This window comes from Oryctolagus cuniculus, chromosome 16 (genome assembly GCF_051225735.1).
Source record: "Oryctolagus cuniculus isolate XC-2025 breed Fujian yellow rabbit chromosome 16, ASM5122573v1, whole genome shotgun sequence".
NCBI lineage: Eukaryota > Metazoa > Chordata > Mammalia > Lagomorpha > Leporidae > Oryctolagus > Oryctolagus cuniculus.
In genome coordinates this window covers 39844703-39864541 of record NC_142882.1, presented here as the reverse complement: position 1 = coordinate 39864541, position 19839 = coordinate 39844703, and the positions used below count along the sequence as shown (strand labels likewise).

The following is a 19839-nucleotide window of genomic DNA, read 5'->3' as shown; positions in this document are numbered from 1 at the left end:
GCCCATTTCTTAACTGCATTGTTTCTTTTGTTGTTGAGTTTCTTGAGCTCTTTACAGATTGTGGATATGAGTCCTTTATCATTTGCAAAGTTTGCAAATATTTTCTCCCATGCTGTTGGTTGCCTCTTAAGTTGATGTTTCCTTTGCAGTGCAGAAGCTTCACAGTTTATGTAATACCATTTGTAAATTTTAGCTTTGATTGCCTGTGCTTCTGGGTTCTTTTCTAAGAAGTCTTTGCCTATGCCAACGTCTTATAGGCATTGCTCCAAAATGTTCTCTAGTACTTTGATGGCATCAGGTCATACATTTCGTTCTTTGATCCATTTTGAGTGAATTTTTATGTAAGGTTTAAGTTGGGGTCTTTTTCATACTTCTACATGTGGAGATCCAGTTATCCAGCACTATTTGTTGAAGAGACTGTCTTTACTCCAGCAATTGATTTTTGCTCCTTTGTCAAAGATAAGTTTGTTGTATAGATATGTGGAATGATTTCTGGAGTTTCTATTCTGTTCCATTGGTCATCATGCCAATCTGAAGCCAGAAGCCAGGTGCTTCCTCCTGGTCTCCCATGCGGGTGCAGGGCCCAAGCACTTGTGCCATCCTCCACTGCCTTCCTGGGCCACAGCAGAGAGCTGGACTGGAAAAGTAGCAACCGGGCAGGACTGGCATCCCAACCGGGACTAGAAGCTGGAGTGCCGGTGCTGCAGGTGGAGGATTAGCCTAGTGAGCCACAGCACCGGCCAAGTTTTGATATTTTATACTGTCATCTTCATTCATTTCCAGAACTTTTTTTGACTTTTCTTTTGATTTCTTCAATGACCCACTGTTCATTCAAGAGCATGCTGTTCAGTCTCCAGGTGTTTACATATATTTTATATTTTCTTGAGTTGTTAATTTCCAGCTTCATTCCATTGTGGAATGCACTGGTGAGAAGAACATGTGTTCTGCATCTGTGGGATGAAAATTTCTGTAGATATCGTTTAGATCCATTTGATCTGTAGTGTCGATTAACTCTGTTGTTTCCTTGCTGATGTTCTGTGTGATTTATATGTCCATTGCAGAACCTAGAGTATAGAGCCCCCATTACTATTGTATGGTAATATATGTCTCCCTTTAGTTACATTAACATTTCTTTTAAATAGCCAGGTGCCCTGTACTTAGGTGTGTATACATTTATTATAGTCACAGATTACTGTTGACTTGATCCCTTAAACATTGCATAATGCATTAAAGGATTGTCAGTGTTTCTTGGGCAAACGTTTGAAGAAAATTTCAAGTGTAAGATTTCTGTAAGTAATAACTACCATTGAAATACATGTAACCATGTTTGCATGCAGTGACTGTTTAATGATTCAAAAACAGAAAAGCACTGGTCTTTATGGCAGCACTCAGATATAGTTTGTTAGAGATTACATAACACCCAGAGAGGTGCAGGTGTCTGGGGCAGGTCTTAAGACCCCACTAGGGATGCACACTTTTGTCAGGGAACGGGACAGCCTGGCCAGCTGTGCCCCTCCCGACATGTACAAGCACAAGAAGTTTAGTGTTGGGCTTTTTCCACCCTGCCCGTTGCTAATTGCAAGATCCTGTTTTGACTTTAAGCATCCTGTTATTGCATGTTTCCCACACTTACTCTTGCTGAGTTGGTAACATGTTTTCCGTGAATCATATATAAATAGGTGGACGGTGGGCGGGAGTTATGAATGAACGCTGGTAAAAGGCAGAGTTGTGAATGAACGCCGGTAACAGGCGAGAGCAGTGAATGAACGCCAGTAATAAGCAGGAGTGGTGAATGAAGGAGTTGTGAATGAATGCCGGTAACAGGGCACGATATATAAGAGGGTTGGAGGAGGCGAAGACGGCGGGCGTTCGCGACATGTAACGCGAGTCTGCTGAAAAATAAAGTTGAAGCTGAAAAGCCGATAAACGCGTCTGGTGTCTCCGAGGTCTCGCCGGCATTAACCTATCCGGAAGGTGTATGCCTGCACACTTTCCCTGCTCGAGTGCCTGGGTTCAGTCCTGGCACTGCTTTCAATTTCACGTCCCTACTCACTTGTATGCCAGGATGCAGCAGGTGAACACCCAATTTCTTGGGTCCCTGACACCCAACATGGGAGACCCAGATGCAGTTCCAAGTTTCAGGCTTGGTGACCACAGCCTGCTGGCTTCTCAGAGAGGAAAGAGCACGTGCAGTGGACCAGAGGAGACCCAGAATCTGAGATAAACAAGGATTTCAATGTGTGCAGAGGGAAGGTGGGCAGGGGGCAGGTGAATATAGGTCCCCAATGTCAGAGGAGGAGCTGTGTCCTGCCCTGAAGGGGATGGAGACAGAAATGGATTTGAAGAATAGCAATGGTGAGAGTCCACATTTGGGCAGCTGAGCATAAAAACCACACTGGGGAGCATATGAGGACAACAAGCCTGCCACCCCATCCCCAGCCTGCTTCTTTCTTTCCCCAACTGCTCATCATCACCACCCCACCACCCTCTTACCTCCGTCTCTCCCACACTCCAGTATCCACCCCACATTGCCCTTTCTACCCTCACTCCAACCAGCCTCTGGAACCAACACTCTGTTCTCTAGGTCTTGGAGGTCAGCTTTTGTGTTAGCCCCAGAGCAGTGAGAGGGGACTACATTAGTCAGTGTGACAACTTCTTGCCTGTTAACTCCATCCATCCATGCCAAGGAACACACAGGGAGCCAAACATGACACAAGACCAATTCCATGCATACAGTTAAGATTTTTATTCATGAGAAGCATAGAAAACTCTCAAGCAAGTGAAAAAGCTTAAGTAGGCTCAGCTTGCAACCCCTGTTCTTGATGTGCTCTGAGGTAGGCTAGCGGGGGGCCACCTTTCGGTTGTGGGGGCCAAGGCCTCTGGCTGGGGCCGGCAGGCAGCAGGCACACAGGAGGAATCTGAGGATGCTCCTGCCAATCCTCCTGCCCAGCCCTGGCAGGCCCTTGCTCTGGACAGAGGCAGCTGCTGAGATCCAAGGCTCCTCAGGCTCAGCTCCTGGGATCTCTGGCACCAATGGGTCCCCACTGTTCCTGGGGGAGGGGGTGGAGGGGGCAGCCACAGGGACAGGTTCTGGGGCTGGGCTAACATCAAGGTTCCTCTCCTCTTGCAACAGTCCAGGGAGGGGAGAGGCAAGCACAGCAGGTGCAGTGCCAGGATCCGGCTCAGTGTAGGACTCTGGTTCCGGTTCAGGCTCCCTGCAGCCCTGAGGCAACAGGGGCTGGCAGGAGAGAAGGGCAGGTGCACTCCAGACCTCCCTCGTAGCTGCATATGCAGGTGCTCCCCATAAAGCTGGGAGACTCTGTGGCGAGGCCACAGCCAGACTCGTGCTCTGCCAACGGGGCTGCACCTGCTCAAAACTCCGCAAGTCCAAAGGCAGGGACACAGGGCTGGGGCAGCCAGGACCAGATGGCATCAAGACCCCAGGCCCGCCAGGTACTTCTGGGCCTCTGGGTCCGCAGGAACCTTCAGGGTGAAAGGAGCCAAGAGCCACCATAAAAAAAAATGGGGCTCCTGAGACAAACCGTTCCAGAGATGGCCTTGGGAAATGGGGAGTAAACCGGTTCACAGAGAAAGCAGTCAGCTACTAACCAGAGATACACAGAACACCTGCCTTGTAGATAAGCCCCTTCCCTACGCTTGCTCAAGGTTAACAAAGAAAGCTGCAAGGCACGTAGCAACCTATTCCTCTCTCCTAGAGACCCCCTCCCCTAATGTATCCCTTTGACCTAGTACTTTTCCACCGACATTACCACTTTTAGACTGCCATACAAGGCCCGCTACTGAAAATTATCCAATGAACTTACGCCAGCCTATAATATGTTAATTTTGTGGTTTTGCCCTTTAAAAGCTGTGTGAGATAGCTGCTCGGGGCTCCTCTCGCTTGCTTGCTGCTTGCAGCAGTAGAGGGCCCATTTGTACAAATGAAATAAATTACCTCCTGTTCTATTGCATCGTCTGGTCCGGAGTCTGTGTTTCTGGGGTCGTCACAAGAGGACACCGCTTTTGGGGTCCTACAAGGGGTTGCACCAGGGTCACCTCCTTGCTCTCAGCCTCTTCCTGTAAGGGGTCAAACCACCATTGCTGGTGAGCGATTTCTGCTGTAGGCCTGTCGCAGGGGTCTGGGCTGAGGAGGGAGCTCAGGAGCTCCTCCAGGGCCGGGCTGGCTGCACACGGGAGCTGGTAGCTCCCCCTCTGGATGCAGTCACACAGCTACACCCAGTCCTTCCCTGTGAAGGGCATGGCCCCCGCCAGCATGGCAAAGAGGATGACCCCCAGGCTCCAAATGTCTGCTGCGAATGGATCATATGGCTCCTGCTGTAACACCTCGGGGACGCTGCACTTTGGAGTCCCGCAGAAGCCGGACACCAGCTCGCCCTCGGGCAGCTGCCAGCTGAGCCCAAAGTCCCCCAGCTTGACATTCATGTCTGAGTCCAGCAGTAGGTTCCTCAGCTTGAGGTCCCTGTGGGCCACGCGCTGCTCATGGCAGTGGCCCACGGCCACCAGGATCTGATCTCTCTCTCTCTCTCCTGCCGAACCTATGTGTTGAAAGTGAATTGTATCCATAAAACTACAAGTAGTACATGCTAATCCCATATCTAAAATAATCTTTAATTTCTTTCATTGAGATTCGTAGTTTGAATTGTAGAGATCTTTTACCTCTCTGGTCACATGTATTCCCAGCTGTTTTCTTTTTCCATAGTGTAGCTATTGAACATGGGACTGCTTTCTACTGGTTATTGTATGTTGATGTTACACCCTGACACTTTTGTGAATGTATTTGTTCTCTCAGGTTTTTAATGGAGTCTTTGCTGGTTTTCTATACGTAAGATCATATCCATAGCCAAAAGTGAAAATCAGGCCTCCCTCTTTAATTTAGATGCCCTTGATTTTTTTCTCTTGCTTAATTTCTCTAGCTAGGATTTCCAGTAGAATGTGGAATTAAACTTGAATGATAATAAAAAAGAATCTTCCTAACCTTAGTATCCATTAGCATCAATGTTGGTTTTACCATATCTAGAAATATGGTTTCAGATCAAAGTGTATTTCTTCAGTTTTTAACCTGTATTTTCCAATATAAAAAGCAAATTATTAAACTTGACTTAATGATTTTATATATGCTAAACATAATAGAATAAACATGATTTACAGGTGTATTATCTATGAGATCAGCCAGTAATACTTCTCCTTAAGAAATACAGAAAGTGGCACCAGTGTACTGGCATAGTAGGTAAAGCCATCCCTTGCTGGCATCCCATATGGGTGCTGCAACGTGTCACAGTTGCTCCACTTCTGATCCATCTCCTTGATTATTGCCTCATCAAAGCAACAGAAGATGGCCTAAGTGTTTTCACTCCTGCCACCCACCTGTGAGACCTGGATAAAGCTCCTGGTCCCCAGCTTCAGCCTGGCCCAGCCCTGGCTTTTGTGGCTGACAGGAGTGAACCAGTGGATGGAAGATTTCTCTCTGTCTTTCTCTCTCTGGAGCTCTGACTCTCAAATAAATAATCCCCCCCCCATTTAAAAAAAAAAAGTCAGAAAAACAGACAGCAGTTTCAATTTTATTTTAATTAGTAATTCCAGTTCAGAATTGAGTTAGTTTGATTAAAAGTGAATTTTTTTTTTTTTTTGGCACATGGTGAGTGGTATTTTCAGATTCTGTAATTGCCAAAAACAATGATGTCAAGAAATGACAATTGTGGGCATCTGTAATAAGCACTTTTTCCTATGAACTTTAGATTATCTCAAAATCAGATAATTGGTGAGAGCCATCTTCTTTGAGTCTACTGATTCAATTGCTATTTCTTCCAGAAACATACCCAGGAACAATGTTTTCCCACATATCTGGGAATCATTTGGTTGAGTCAAGTTGACCCTTAAAAATTTACTGTCAGAAATCTACCTATATCAGTGTGTCACCCATATGCATTTATGGATTAAGCAGCACTTATCTCCAGTAAACCCAGTGACAGTCATAATTCTACTTAACACAATGCAAGTAACCTGCATAAAACTGAAATGCATGAACCTTTCCCCAGTACAAAAAAAAAAAAAAAAGCCATGGCCGGCACCGCAGCTCACTAGGCTAATCCTCCGCCTTGCGGTGCCGGCACACCGGGTTCTAGTCCCGGTTGGGGCGCCGGATTCTGTCCCGGTTGCCCCTCTTCCAGGCCAGCTCTCTGCTGTGGCCAGGGAGTGCAGTGGAGGATGGCCCAAGTCCTTGGGCCCTGCACCCCATAGGAGACCAGGAGAAGTACCTGGCTCCTGCCATCGGATTAGCACGGTGCGCCGGCTGTGGCGGCCATTGGAGGGTGAACCAACAGAAAAGGAAGACCTTTCTCTCTGTCTCTCTCACTGTCCACTCTGCCTGTCAAAAAAAAAAAAATACCGGCACAGATAAACGAGGCAGCATGGTACATTTTAAGCTTTTATTTAGTGAGAAAGATGCATAGGAGAGTGAAAGCTTTATTTAAGAGAGAGAGGTGAATAGGGGTTCATACTGAGCACCAGGAACCAGCAACATGGATGAGCATCTAGGCCAGGAAGCCTAGAGCACATGGCCCAAAGGCCATGTGCCCTGGAGGCACAGGGCTACAGCAAGCCCTCTCCTGGCAAGAGGCCAGGGAAAAAGAGCTGCCGGGCCACACCATGTCCCAGCTTTTAACCCACTTCCAAAGGGGGAGTGGTTAATTAACCTGATTGGCTAGTGGGCACCCAGGTGTGGCCAGGTAGGGGCATGAGGTCACACAGGGGCATGGCAAAGGCGTGGTCTTCCAGCTCAGAAAACTAATTTTAATTTTAAGCTATATGCCTGCCTATTTCATTATGACACTGGCCCCTGGTACACATTTCTGTAACTGTCCATGTGGTCATGAAGGATGTAACTAACTTCCTTGACTGTTCCTGCTGCATTCCTTTGCCTTCCACAAGCACTTCAGCTGACCCAGGTTCTTTCCTTGGTGGCAACACCAAAAACATCATTCTTGGAGGATCTGTGACATTAGTTCTTCCTGGGTTGAGTTGTTGCACCTTGATTTCTGCTTGCTTTTATCACATGGCCTGATGCTTAGTGAAATAAACCAATCCCAAAAAGACATTATCATACATTTTTCTTGATTTATGGTAATATTCCAGTGCAAAAAATGTTATGTATAAGAGTGAATGAGTGAAATTGACATTTTAAGATTTGATTATTGTTTATAGCCCTTGTCTATACTCTTGAGAAACAGTGGGTTTTCTAATTACTGCTTGCTGAATTGCTTACTTAGTGGAGGCTTGATTTGTTTATAAAATAACCTGCAACCATGTCATTGTAAAAGTTAAAAACCTAATAATGAAGGAAGAGGGAACATAGGAGCATAGGGATGAGGGAGGATACAGTGCAAAGTATCATTATGCTCTTAAATCTGTATATATAAAATTCTTAGCTGGCGCTGTAGCTCAATAGACTAATCCTCTGCCTGTGGCGCCAGCACCCTGGGTTCTAGTCCCAATTGGGGCACCAGATTCTGTCCCGGTTGCTCCTCTCCCAGTCCAGCTCTCTGCTGTGGCCTGGGAGTACAGTGGAAGATGGCCCAAGTGCTTGGGCCCTGAACCCGCATGGGAGACCAGGAGAAACACCTGGCTCCTGGCTTCAGATCACCGGCAGCAGCAGCCATTGTGGGGAGAACCAACGGAAAAGGAAGACCTTTCCCTCTGTTACTTTCTCTCCCTGTCCACTCTGCCTGTCAAAAAAATAATAATAATAAAATAAAATAAATTATTCACCTTACATAAATAAAAAAATAAAATGAACAAGTTGAAGGATGCCGTAAGTATTCTAGAAATGCTCTTCTTACCTCCAGTGTGGAGTGGTGGCCCAATGTCCTCCTAGGATTGGGAGAATCATAGACAGCATTATAGTTTCCTTCTTTACATATGACTCAAAGGAATGAGGAGCTGAAGTGGCTGAGTGGCATCTTAATTTTCACTTCAATGGTATCATTGCTTTGTCTGCTGGTGGAAATCCTCCTTTCTCTGGAACTAAGAATTTTATGCCAGCAGAGCATAAAGTCCTGAGAATAGGAAGCAAAATTTGTGCTACTGGGTCACTAGAAGTAAACTTAGGCGATGTCATCCTCTTTTCTAGCCCAGGATTCCTGGACCCATAAACCCTGGCTATTGGGGGGAAAGCCCTGAGTATTAGATGCTGATTCAGAATATTTGCAGCCATCAGAACAACTTGCCCCACTCTCACTGTATTGCCACGTGGCTGGCATCGTAACTGAGCCTTCATAAGAGCCTTCTACCATTTTATCAAGCGAATCCATGAGTAGAGCTCAATGCTGCACTTCATACGACATGAGCTCCTTGACCTGAAACCATGCCATGTGAAAACCATAATGGTGGATAAGGCATTCTGTGAGTCCAGGCAGGATAGTTTGACAGAAGCACTGCAAGTCAGCAGAGTATCCATGGTGGATGTATGTTCCAGTAAACACAAAATGTTGATCCTATCTGATAAAAGTATTCCATGGTAATCGACCAACCATTAGGTGGCTGACTGATTCCCACAGGAACTAGTGTCATATTGACATGAATTTGGAACTTAATTGTTACAGCTGTTAAAACTGCCCATTGACTTATTATGAAACATCAGCATGAAATTTAGGTTTACAAACTAACTATGGAGGGTCCTGATGCTCTGGCATAAAGGCTAATGCTACTGCTTGCAGTGCTGGCACCCACATGGGTTTGAGTCCTGGCTGCTCCACTTCCCAAATAGCTCTCTGCTATGAGCTGGTACAGCAGTAGAGAAAGGCCCAATTGCACTTGGGTGGGAGACGCTAAAGATGTTCTTGGATCCTGGCTCTTGGCTTTGGATTGGCCGAGCTCTGGCTTTTACAGCCATTTGCGTATGAACCAGCAGATAAAAGACTTTTATCTCTTGTCTCTCCCTCTCTGTGTCTCTCCAATAAATTAACATATCTTTTAAAAGATCAACATGGAATATGTATTACGATTTTGGATATCTTTGAAAATGTTGAGATGATGGGAAATCTTATCCTGTAATTTTATTACACTTACATTTGAACCACAGCTACGTGTGGTCTATTAATATTGAAGAACATGGCCCACATTAAGTGCATATTTGGTCTGTTTTTATACCTTAAAATATATTTTCCTTATATCAAAATTCAAAATTTATTTGAGGGCAGAGAGACAGAGAAACAGACAGACAAATATAGAGGTACTCAGAAAACAGCCAGGATGTGCTGAGGTTGGAAGCCAGGAGCTTAGAGACAGTCTGCAGGAACATGTATATACTAGATATAATGCCTTCATCAGGTGCTTATAAATGTTGTCTCCTGTCTTTGGTTTATTTATTTTATTTTATTTTTTTTTTATTATTTTTTTTTATTTATTTTTTTTTTGACAGGCAGAGTGGACAGTGAGAGAGAGAGACAGAGAGAAAGGTCTTCCTTTTGCCGTTGGTTCACCCTCCAATGGCCGCCGAGGCCGGCGCGCTGCGGCCGGCGCACCACGCTGATCCGATGGCAGGAGCCAGGAGCCAGGTGCTTTTCCTGGTCTCCCATGGGGTGCAGGGCCCAAGCACCTGGGCCATCCTCCACTGCACTCCCTGGCCACAGCAGAGGGCTGGCCTGGAAGAGGGGCAACCGGGACAGAATCCGGCGCCCCGACCGGGACTAGAACCTGGTGTGCCGGCGCCGCTAGGCGGAGGATTAGCCTAGTGAGCCGCGGCGCCGGCCTGGTTTATTTATTTTATGCTCTTTATAGTTCCCTTTGTAAGGCAAGAGTTTTTTATTTTAATGAAGTCCTAATTTTATATTTTTCCTTCACAGAAACACAGAAATTGTTTGATTCTTCCCTATAAGAAGTCATGGTCAAGTACAGGATCAACAAGGTAATCTTTGATCTTACCATTTGGAAATTTTGTGGTATTGCATTTTACACATTGGCCTATGATTTATTTTGTATTAGTTTATGTGAAAGACATGGAAATTCTGTCTAGATTCCTTACTTTTGCATAAAGATGACCATTTGATTTGCTACCATTTGAATTATGGGGACATATTTATGGAATTTCTTCTTTTTCAATTAGCACATAAGGATTATGTATATTTACAAGGTTGGTGTAATGATTCAAAACATGGATGCAACATGCAATGACCAAAAAAAGGTAATTATCATTTGCATCTAATTAAGCTTTCACCATTTCTTTTCTTGAGAGATTTAAACTCCCTTTTTCTGATATTTTATAAAGAATGATTTCCAAAGATTTGCCTTCTACTCAGAGATTATGTAACTGCCTGGTTTCCACTATTGTCTATAACCTTATATAAGCACATATGGGGCAGGGCATATCCAAGGTGAATATTCATGGATGTCTGCTGTATGTTTACCAGCACCCCAAACACAAAGGCAGATGCCTCCTCTGCCTCGCTGGCTGTCATGAGCAAGCAGATGTTCCCATGTGTTCTCACACAGTGTTCTCAGTAAAGGAGCTGTTGTCTAGAAAGGCTCTGAGTTGTTCTCTGACCTGCTGGAATCAAATTCTGTTTTTCCTGGAACTGATTCTCAGACTCACATTCAGTAAAAGTGCATGTGCAATTACTTGGACTTAATTTGTGTGGAAGACAGGGACAGGTATCCATCAGACAAAGTTTCATAGGACAATTTTGAGTGCCTAATTATTGTTCCAGGCTGGTGACCTCTAACAAGGATGGTTTAACACCTATGTTTCTGGGAATGCCTTTAGCTGAATATCTAAGACTGGGCCAGCGCCGCGGTACAGTAGGCTAATCCTTCGCCTTGCGGCTCCGGCACACCGGGTTCCAGTCCCGGTCGGGGCGCCGGATTCTGTCCCGGTTGCCCCTCTTCCAGGCCAGCTCTCTGCTGTGGCCAGGGAGTGCAGTGGAGGATGGCCCAAGCGCTTGGGCCCTGCACCCCATGGGAGACCAGGAGAAGCACCTGGCTCCTGCCTTCGGATAGGCGCAGTGTGCCGGCCATGGTGGCCACTGGAGGGTGAACCAACAGCAAAGGAAGACCTTTCTCTCTGTCTCTCTCTCTCACTGTCCACTCTGCCTGTCAAAAAAAATATCTAAGACTGGTCACTTAAACGAAGCATGTATTAGATACCCTTGTAGTAGGCAGTCATCCACCAAGATGGTGAGACATTGTGTGCATGTGCTTGCTGCTGGACTTGGAGACCTCCACAAGACCAGCTGTTATTCTTCTACAGGAAGGCAATGTGAAGTGGTCCTGTGTGTGCATAACAGCTTTTCTACATGAATGGTCAAGCTATATTAAAGAGTCACGGATCTACCCAGCTATGAGTATTCAGGTCTCAGGCTTCACTGAGCACCCACTGACTCCAGGTACTCCTGTTTTCCCTGGTGGTCATTGGGTTGAGTAGGTGAGGCACTTGTGGTCATGGCAGTCAAGGGAATAATTAACTGACAGGTTCATGATACAATGTATCATCAGCATAGTGATTAACAATTAAAATCAGACCACAAAGTGAAGGCAAGCAGGGAGAGAGAGACTGAGAGAGAGAGAGACAGAGAGAGAGACAGAGACAGAGAGAGATCCTAAGTGTATTCTAAGTTGTAGTCTCAACACCTGTCCTTGTCTTGTGTGAGTTTTCTGATTACAGTCTGGCTCAGAAGCTGAATCAGAGCCTTTGGTAACTGCTGAAGTTAAACTGGTTGACCAGATATGATATGGCTGGCAACAAAAATTACACTTGCTGACAAGGCCACTTGGAATGTGTGTACAGCAGAAAGCAGCACCTTCCTCCTTTTCTGTTGTTTTGATTTAGGTGGTTCCAACTACATTTTAGCTTTGATTGGTTATACCCATAGTTCTTTGATACACCCGTTTCAAAGTCACCAGTCTAATACACCCCAGGTATGTCTACTTTTAAATAAATAATATGTAAGCAATTTTGGATTACAACAGAGAGAAGACAGCATCAATGATAATTCCTCACAATATAGCACTTTAATATGATAAACTGTTAGATAACATGGGTGACTGGTTATTAATTTTTGAAGTTCATTTATTTTTTTCTTTTTTCTTTTTATTTTTTTGACAGGCCAAGTGGACAGTGAGAGAGAGAGAGACAGAGAGAAAGGTCTTCCTTTTTCCATTGGTTTACCCTCCAATGGCCACTGCGGCCGGCATGCTGTGGCCTGCACACCGCGCTGATCAGAAGCCAGGAGCCAAGTGCTTCTCCTGGTCTCCCATGTGGGTGCAGGGCCCAAGGACTTGGGCCATCCTCCACTGCACTCCCTGGCCACAGCAGAGAGCTGGCGTGGAAGAGGAGCAACCGGGACAGAATCCGGCGCCCCAATTGGGACTAGAACCTGGGATGCCTGCGCCGCAGGCGGAGGATTAGCCTATTGAGCCATGGCGCCGGCAAAGTTTTATTTATTTATTTGAAAGGCAAGTTACAGAGAGGCAATGAGAGAGAGAGAGAAAGAGAGAGAGCGAGAGCGAGAGCGAGAGCGCTTCCACCCTCTGGTTCACTAGACCTCGGCTGATCCAAAGCCAGGAGATCAAGAGTTTCTTCCAGGTCTCCCATGAAGGTGCAGGGGCCCAAGCACTTGTCCCTTCTTCTACTGCTTTCCTATGCCATAGCAGAGAGCTGGATCAGAAGTGGAGCAGGCAGGTCTTGAATTGGCCCCCATATGGGATGCCAGTACTCCAGGCGATGGCTTTACCCTTTACGACACAACACCAGCCTGGTGATTGGTTATTGACTATGAGAGGCTTTCCATTTTGCAGAAACTGACTTAGCAAAAAGAGCTTCCAGAGTTCCATAGTGAGGTGCTGTTTTGGTTCTTTGAATATTGGTGAGAACCTAGGGCATCAGGAGCACCCAGTGACAGTGCGTGGAGCAGAAATGATTGGAAAGAACTGCTCCACTCTTTTTGACACTAACTTGCCATGCTTATCTTCAAGCATTCTTGAAAAGTGGGGCTGGAATGAAGGCCCAGCCACTCCACCTCCAATTCATCTCCTCTAATGTGCCTGGGAATGCAGCAAACGATGGCTTAAGTATTTGGGTCCCTGCCACCCAAATGCTTGTGGTTTCATCCTGGCCAGCACCATCTGTTGCTGTCATTTGAGGAGTGACCCAGTGGATGGATGACCTCTCTCTCTCTCTCTTTCTTTCTTGCTCTGCCTTTCAAATTAATAAACAAATCCTTAAAAATTAATAGTGAAACGAGACATTACAAATATATAAATACACACAGTCCTGTTAAATAGCTATAGAAAAGCAAATTTCTTACATAAACTACTCAAAACCCAAAAATGTCAAGTTAAGTTTTTCAGTTTTCTTGACAAAATACTAAAAGGTATTTTGAATTAAGTTTCTTGTTTATAATAGCGGTCTAAATATTTCACACTAGAAAATATTTTTCCCCACGAACCTTTTATTTAAGGAATACAAACTTCATATATTTCTTCTTCTTTTTTTTTTTTTTTTTTACAGGCAGAGTGGACAGTGAGAGAGAGACAGAGAGGAAGGTCTTCCTTTTGCCGTTGGTTCACCCTCCAATGGCCGCTGCGGCCAACACACTGCGGCCGGCACACCGCGCTGATCTGATGGCAGGAGCTGGGTACTTATCCTGGTCTCCCATGGGGTGCAGGGCCCAAGTACTTGGGCCATCCTCCACTGCTCTCCATGGCCACAGCAGAGAGCTGGCCTGGAAGAGGGGCAACCGGAACAGAATCCAGCGCCCTGACAGGGACTAGAACCCGGTGTGCTGGCACCGCAAGGCGGAGGATTAGCCTCGTGAGCCACAGCACCGGCCCCATATATTTCTTAATTACAGCTTTAATGACATGGTGATTCTTCAGAATGTACCTGCCTCCCACCCACTCTCCCACATTTATTCCTCCTCCTTCTCTTATTCCCATTCTTATTTATTACTAAAAATATTTTCAATTAACTTTATATATATATACACATACACATATATATGTGATTAATTCTATGTTAAGCAAAGAGTTCAACAATAGTATGGGGGGAAAAAAACTGTTCCACAACAGTCGAGACTAGGGCTGTTGAAAGTAATTGCTTCTCAAAGTGACAATTTCACTTGTATAGATTACCTCTTAGGTGCCCTATTGTTTATCACAGGTCAGGGATACCATATGGTATTTGTTGATGTAAGGCACTTAGTCCCTTAACCTGGCTGCAAGAAAATATTTGGCAATGTTTTCTATCCAGTTCCCCTGTTTATTTTTTTTGTACTTGGTGAATTAAAAGGTGGTGTAAAATGATTTGAAAAACCAATGAAATACAAATAAAAATTGCATTTTTTTTTTTTTTTGGACAGGCAGAGTGGACAGTGTGAGAGAGAGACAGAGAGAAAGGTCTTCCTTTGCCATTGGTTCACCCTCCAATGGCCGCAGCGGCTAGCGCGCTGCGGCCGGCGCACAGCGCTGATCGGATGGCAGGAGCCAGGTACTTCTCCTGGTCTCTCCCATGGGGTGCAGGGCCCAAGCACTTGGGCCATCCTCCACTGCACTCCCTGGCCACAGCAGAGAGCTGGCCTGGAAGAGGGGCAACCGGGACAGAATCCGGCGCCCCGACCGGGACTAGAACCCGGTGTGCTGGCGCCGCAAGGTGGAGGAAGTAGCCTAGGGAACCGCAGCCGCCGGCCAAAAATTGCATTCTTAGATATGGAAGTTAAACTATGTTCTCTACACACCTGCTAAAAGTTATACCGTATTCATGATCATTTATTATTCAAAAGAAGCCTTCCAGGAACCAAGCAGCAAGTAAGATTTTTCTGGAAGAAAACAGAGTTTATGAAGGAGCCAGGATTTGGGGGTCAGTCGGCAGCAGTTGATGTCACTTTAAAAAATTTTAAATCAGGAAAGGAAGAAGAACATCAACTGATCCTTGCGACCTTGGCGTGGGAAGAAAGGGAAGGAGGGATATAAACTAAACCAAAAGCCCCTCTGGGTTGCAGTCTGTCTCCACCGCCCCAGTCTGAAGCTCTTCCTTGGGGACAGGAATCTCAAGGGATGCCCGGGCGTGGACTACATTTCCCAGAATCGCCAGCGGCCCTGACGTACCACGGCTCCGCCGGCCGGGGCTGACTGTGGGGGAACGTCCGCTGTGCGTGTCTGCCCTTGTGGCTCCGGACAAAGGAAGTCGCGTTGAGGAGATCCGTCCCGGGAGGCTCCTTCTCGCCCCAGGCAGTTTGCAGGACACTCCCTCAGCGTGCTTCCAGCGGATCCGGCGTCTCTGCATCTGCCCACTGTGGCTCCCACGTGCGGCGAACTAATGCCCACACTCGCCGCTTTGCTCCCCGCGTCTCCAGCAGAGAGGGGCCGTGCTCCCGGGACTTTTCACGGTAAGTGTGGCGAACAGGAGGGGGCGCGGGTGCGCTGTAGGAGAGGGTGGGTGCGCGGGCGGCCGGTGGTCCCTGAGGCGGCTCACCCCGGGCGAGGCTGGGACCCCGACCCCGTGCTGTCGCGTCTCCAATCGCTGCTACCCTGCTCAAACTTTCCTTAGTGTTCTTTGTAGTGGTTACCAGAGGGCGCCGGAGGGGAGAACTGCCGAAGCAGGGCAGGCGTGCGGACAGCGAAGGCAGACAGCGAACCTCCCGCTCCGTATTTCAGTCAGCCCTGTTCCCACGTCGGGTGGGTCGCCGAGCGCGTTCTGGCCGTGCCTCCCGCTCTATCCGCGGTGGTTACGGCGGGGCGGGCTCGGTGAGGCTCTCCTGGGATCCTGAGGCGGCCGTGGGGGGGACGGGACGGAGGCTCAGACAAGGATCTACCCCGCTGCCCCTAGGCTGCGTCCTGTCCTGCGGGGCCAGCGGGGTCCCCGCGGACACACCTTGCAGCCCGGCCCCCGCAGGCTTGGCTGTTTCCCCACGGGAGCAGTGCGGAAGGTGCACAGGAGCTTTGTGGATAGAGGCTTCTGAAGTGTTTTGCAATCTGGAGATGGAGGCCATGCAGACATAGCTGATGATTTATTTGGCTGCTTTTCAAATTCTGTCTTCAGTCCTGCGTTCCTCTCATTAGCAGGGATGTCGACTGTTATTACTGCTACTGATCTTTGCAAAGTGAGGTGGTGGCTGAAGCTAGTGCAAGCCTACTGCGTGGGTAAATAACTGGAGCTATTTTAATCTAGATTTGCATACAGTGCAGAACTATAAAAAGGTGCACACAGAAAAGTAATTTTTTCCATCTGCCCAGTTCTTTACGGTTACCCCACACTCCACACAGCTGGTTATCTTGCAGTTTATTTTGTTTTAATTAAGAGGGCTAGTTACTTTTCTTATTTTGGGTTCTGTGTCGTAAGTCTGTGACATTTTTGAAATTGGGAGATTATTAGCTATAGATTTTCATAATGTCAGTGGTCATCAGAAACCTCTATACAAGTTGTTAGTGCGAGGAAGGGTAAGAACAGAGAGGGTAAAGAAAAGAAGTGTCACATGCCTACACAGTGGAGTAAAGATGTCGCCTTGAAAACCATTGCTGTGGCCGGCACCGCGGCTCACTTGGCTAATCCTCCACCTGCGGTGCCCGTTCCCTGGGTTCTAGTCCCGGTTGGGGCGCTGAATTCTGTCCCGGTTGCCCCTCTTCCAGTCCAGCTCTCTGCTGTGGCCCGGGAGTGCAGTGGAGGATGGCCCTGCACCCGCATGGGAGACCAGGAAAAGCACCTGGCTCCTGGCTTCGGCGCAGCGCTGGCCGTAGTTGCCATTTCGGGGGTGAACCAACGTAAGGAAGACGTTTCTCTCTGTCTCTCTCTCTCTCTCTCACTGTCTAACTCTGTGTGTCAAAAAGAAAGAGAGAGAGAGAGAGAGAAAGACAGATAGACAGACTATTGCTGTAGGCTGATTTCAGTATAATGTTTTCACCTGAATAATCATGTTTGAGTGATTCACATAATGAAGTCATCTAAGAAGTAAAATAGAAAGTGAATCCTTGGAAGTGGGTGTTAGAATACATCATTCTTCCTCTCAGCCCCAGCGTGTTTCACCAGCATGCTTCCTGTCATAGTGCTTGTGGACGGACAAGCAGTTATGTGTTTCTGCTGAAAAGAGCTGCTTCAAACCTTTGAAACTATTCTAAGCTTACTTTCTGAGCAACCATGTTGTGTGCCCATTAACATAACTTGGAAACAGCCAAGAATAGGACTCCTAGACTCAAGCTAACTGCCTGTTCATGGCAGATCATTCCTGACACTACTCTAAGTTTCTGGCAAGTTATTTAAAATTTGGGAGAGAGAAGTGTTCCATATGAGACATATGATCTGGTAATTTGGCAGTGATGTCTTTAAGGAAAAGTGCCATATGTGGAAGCAGTCTGATAGTGTTCATTCTTCTTTCCATTAATGACAGTCACTGATGTCTGGTACTGGATGGGAGAAGAGAATCCTCTCTCTGAATTGCATTTAGCCAGGAGGATTCATCTACGTTTATCTAAGGTCTCTGTGTGGGAATAACCAAAATACTGCATTGTGCAGGTAAATTTTTTTAAAAGGAAGGGATAAATTTTTGAGATGACTCTTGATGTAAAGATTATAATTTGTAGTAGATGATGATTTTTGGTTATAAATTGAGGTTCATTACATTTAAAATTAGTGTATATATTTGAATTTGTGGAGTCCTAGTATTCACTTTATGTTATCCTTGCTTTTGGTAAATAAATTTTCTCCCATCTGTCATCAAAATTTGAAGATTTACTTCATGTATTTGATATAGTGACAGAGAGAAAGAAAGAGAGACAGAGAGAGAGATCTTTCTTCTGTTGATTCGTTCCCCAGATTGGGCCAATGGCTAGGGGTGGGCCAGGCTGAAGCCAGGAGCCAGGATCTTTATCCAGGTCTTCCAGATGGGTGCAGGAGTGAAGGACATTGTTTGCTGCTTTCCCAGGCATACTTAGCAGGGAGTTCTATCAGAAGTGGAGCAGCTAGGACATGAACTGCTGGCCATAGGGATGTTAGCCTACAATACCAATCTCATGCATATAAATGTTCATGAAGACACTGAAAAAGGTTCATGGAATTTGGAGTAAAAAGATGACATTGTTTTGCTGTAAAAATTGAAATCCATTCAAAGTTTTTTTTTCATAATACATGGTTTACACATTTTTCAAGCTTTCTTTATGCAGGGCTTTCAAAATTTATTGCAGCAAAGCAACCTTAATCATTTAATTCCAGTTTTTTGTGATACTTTCTTTTAAAAGATTTATTTTATTTGAAAGGCAGAGTTACAGAGAGGCTGAGGTAGAAAAAGAGAGAAAGAGAGTGGTCTTCCATCCTCTGGTTCACTCCCCAGATGGCCACAATGGACGGAGTTGTGCCAATCCGAAGCCAGGAGCCAGGAGCTTCTTCCGGGTCTCCCATGTGCGTGCAGGGACCCAAGGACTTGGGCCACCTTCTACTGCTTTCCAAGGTCATAACAGAAAGCTAGATTGGAAGTGAAGCAGCCAGGACTTGAACCAGCACCCATATGGGATGCCAGCACTGCAGGCTTTACCCACTACGCCAGAACGCCAACCCCCATGATACTTTAAAGTACCCTTGTATATATGCATCTAGAAGTTTCAGAAGAGAATATATGAAACTTTTAGGAGTGATGTGTTCTGGGAAGTATCACTTGATAGAAATAAGGGAGTAATGCTTTTGTTTTATGCTCTTCTGCAGTATTTAATAGTTAATACATGCACCTTATTGCTAAAGGTGCATTTTTAAAAGGTAGAGCCTCACAGAGAGACAGGGAGAGAGAGAGAGAGACAGAGAATCTTTAATCTGTTGGTTCTTTCCTCAAATGGCTGTGGTGGTCAGGGCAGGGACAGGCTGAAGCCAGAAACCTCACGGTCCATTTGATCTCCCATGTGAGTGCTGGGATATCTTCTGCCTTTCCCAAGTACCTTACCAGGGAGCTGGGTTGGAAGTGGAGAAACGGGGACTTGAACTGGTGCTCTTATGGGATACTGACATTGCAGGCACTGCCTTAATCCAGTGTGCCATAATGCCAGCCCCTCAGTTGACATTTTGAAGTTGCATCAGTGCCTCTGAAAATACACAATCTCAATTTACAAGGGAAATGGAAAGAAGTTTCTTCTAACTCCAGTTGGTTCCGGGGACCTTTATTGGACATCATATTGGACATCAGCTCTGACTAGATTGATAAGCCATGCAAAGAAGTCAGAAATTTTGTTAACATTTTGTTTTAAGTTAGTGGTGATGAACATGCAACTTGTGGGACTACGTGGTCCCTAAAATCATTTGGTTTGTCCCTGCCGAGGCAACTACAGCTGGGACTGGATAGTCAATAAATCTATAGCAGGCCAATTTTTTTTAAAGATTTATTTATTTATTTGAAAATCAAAGTTAGAGAAGTAGAGGCAGAGAGAGAGAGAGGTCTTCCATCCGCTGGTTCACTCTCCAATTGGCTACAACATCCGGAGCTGCACCAATTTGAAGTCAGGAGCCAGAGCTTCTTCCGGGTCTTCCTACACGGGTGCAGGGGTGCAAGAACTTGGGCCATCTTCCTATGCTTTTCCAGGCCGTGGCAGAGAGCTGGATCAGAAGTAGAGCAGCCGAAACTCAAACTGGTGCCCGTATGGGATGCTGGCATTGCAGGCAGCGGCTTTACCTGCTATGCCACAGCGCCAGCCCCAACAGGCTAATATTTTAGTTGGTAATTTTGTATGGCCCATGAATGATGTTATATAAATATCCAAAGGGCCTTGGCAGAAAAATGATTCAACCCCTGCAAAATGTTAATAGCAACTCAAAGGCAGTTTACAAATCTATTTAAGATTGAATGAATAATAACAAAT

The 19839-nt window shown here is 46.1% G+C and overlaps 1 protein-coding gene across 1 annotated transcript in view; it reads left to right on the top strand.

Annotated features, from left to right (window-relative positions):
- Positions 1-15142: 15142 nt before the first annotated feature.
- LOC100355902 (uncharacterized) overlaps positions 15143-19839 on the top strand; it is a 46019-nt gene continuing 41322 nt past the window's right edge. The window contains exon 1 of the mRNA XM_070059570.2: positions 15143-15395. The gene's annotated coding sequence lies outside the window, so the exon portion shown is untranslated. The remainder of the gene's footprint in view (positions 15396-19839) is intronic.